The following is a 3,042-nucleotide window of genomic DNA, read 5'->3' on the forward strand; positions in this document are numbered from 1 at the left end:
TTTTATTATTATTATTATTATTATTATTATTATTATTATTATTATTATTATTATTATTATTATTATTATTATTATTATTATTATTATTATTATTATTATTATTATTATTATTATTATTATTATTATTATTATTATTATTATTATTATTATTATTATTATTATTATTATTATTATTATTATTATTGTTATTGTTGCTACTATTATTATTGTTATTGTTTGTTATTATTATTATGCTTGGCATTTCTTTTTTCAGGTCTCAAATTGAAAATCAAATCAAAAATGATATTTTAAACTGATTGAGAAATGAACAATATAAAAAACTTGGAAATATAATCATTCGTTATTATTCCATCAATCGACATTGAAAGTGCGGGAGATCAAAGAAGAATGGGTGGAAGAAGTGAACCGAGTGGATTATGCATGGATTAGTCAGATGAGGGAGGAGTGGGTGGAGGAGTTAAAAGGAAGAGTGGAGTAGGCGGAGTGGATGGAGTGGGTGGAAGAGTCAAGCGAGGGTGGAGGGGTAAAGTGGGGGTAGAGTGAATGGAGGAGTTGTGCGAAGGTGGAAGTGTTAAACCGGATGAACGAGTTAGGCGGCATAGTGTGTGGGTGGAGGAGTGAAGCGGGGGTGGAGTGAGTGGAGGAGTTAGGAGAGGGTAGAGTAAAGTGAATGAAAATAGAGTTGTGATGTAATGTTAATAGCAGTGCAATATTGACAAACACTTTCATTTATCAATATAATACATAATTAAGTGATGTCATTTGTGGATTGATAATTAATCATTGGATGTACAAGAATATATCAATCAATGGGTCCGAGAATCAGCCAAACAAATGATTTAGTAATTGCAACTATTTAAAATTTAAATGCTTAAATAATTAAATCCAAACATAAATGCTCAAAATACCTAACATACAATTATTGAAATATTGATTAGTTTGATTATATCACTTCAAGAAATAATCACATAGGCATAAAATGATCAAATAAATTTGGCTCGTTTTTTTTTTTCTCTCGCCAAATTAATCCATTATTCTAAGTAAATGTATTATTATCAGAGCAGTTGATGAATTATTTCCAAGGATGTAAATCAGATAATTTTTGAAAATTTTATTAGTTAAAAAAAATAAAAAATAAATTAATAAAAATAGATTTCAAAAATGAAATAAACAAAAATAGGTTTTAAAAATGAATTTTCCCTAAATATTTGCATCCATTAGAATATTTTAAAATCTGTTATGATTTAATTCAAATTTAATTACAAATTATTCGTTTTAGTTAGTACAGCTACTACAGTATAACATATAACCATTGATATCATAGCAAATTTTAAGCACAATTTATTATATCATACATTTCATTCAATATTTTATCATATTTGAAATGAATACTTCATATGATGCGAAAAAAAAAAAAAACTCAATAAGAAAGTAAACTTGATAATTTTATTTATTACTATAATATAACCATAAATTATTTTAATTCTTTTAATTTTTAATTTAGTTAGATGAAAAAAATGAATTTTTATTCAAATTTTTTCTCTTTTCTTCCTTCCATTTTTTCTTTTTTTTGTTGTTGTAAAACTAATATATTAATCACGAATAGAAGTAAAAATGTGATTTGAAATCGAAAAAGTACCGCGTCATTGCTTAAGGCTTTAAAAAGATATGCAAAAATGGGTTGACAAAATTGTCACACATCAGGAGGATGGAAAAAAAAAAAAAGGAATGAAATGCTTGAAATATAAATTATATTTATCAATGAAATTTCCATTTTCACCTCAATTTCTTTTGCAATTTTTTCCCTTCATCCTTTTTTATTTCTCTTACCACTATTTCGTTCATCCTTTTTTTCACCTCTTCCTTTTCTCTCTCGCCCTCTCCACTTCTTTTTTTCCCTTTCGAAAAGAAAAATCTTTCAAATTTTTTGGCAGAAAAAAAAATTTTTTTTAAATTAAATGCATATTTAAAATACAACAGATAATTTTTCTAAAAAAGAGTGAAAAGAAAAAAAAAGATTGAAAAGATGAAAAAGTTTAAAAGAAAGCTTAAATAACAAATAACTGAAATTTTAAATTGTTTACTTCTTATTTTTTTTTCTTTTTTAAATATCTGATAGAGATAAGATTACCTGAAGTTGATAGTTACTAAGCTGTCATCAGTATATCAGTCAAATTACACCAAACATTTGCAATATGTAAAATTTTACAAATAACAAAACGATTAATTATTAGTAAGCTATAATTGCTATTACCGTATAATTACTTAGTATCACTGGAAAGAAAAAAAAAAATCTCAATACAATACTAGCATAAAATTTACATATGCAAATGATACTAATTAATTTTGATTAATACCTAGTTTTGAACATGATCGTAAAGCTATTTCAAATAAAAAATGGGGGAAAAAAAATTGAGAATAATATATTTATTAATTAGTTAATTAAAGGGGAAATACTGTTGATTTACTTAAAGCTTTCAACGTTTACTTCATCCATCATTCAACATTTCCTCAAAATTTTTATTAAAATTTTTAAATTATGGATTCAAATACTACCAAATAATATAAATGAAAGATTAAATCATAAACTATCCTCTTCCGATAGAATTTACCATATATTATCAAATCATATTAGTTACCGTAACTATCATATATTACACTAAATCATGCAATATTACAAAATGATGCTAATAAATAGCATTTTAGAAAAGTAAATATAACACATTTTTCATTCATAAAATGTGATATAAAAGCAAATTTAGTTGAAAAAAAGAAAAAAGTCTAATGTTGACTTTTTTTTCCTTTTCACCCATATGTCTTAAATAATTTTTGAAATGTTGATTTAAAAAAAAAATAAAAATAAATGAAATCAAAATAAAAAATTTTTTGTAAATAATGACGAATTTAGCATAGATATAACTCATTACATTAGACATGAATTAATTTAATGGAAAATTATATCACTATCATTATCATCGTTATCATCGCTACTAATGTTGTTATTATTAATTAGTGCTATTTTTATTAATTCTACAGTAAATT

The sequence above is a fragment of the Loa loa genome (genome assembly GCF_000183805.2).
Source record: "Loa loa unplaced genomic scaffold supercont3.393, whole genome shotgun sequence".
Classification (NCBI taxonomy): Eukaryota; Metazoa; Nematoda; class Chromadorea; order Rhabditida; family Onchocercidae; genus Loa; species Loa loa.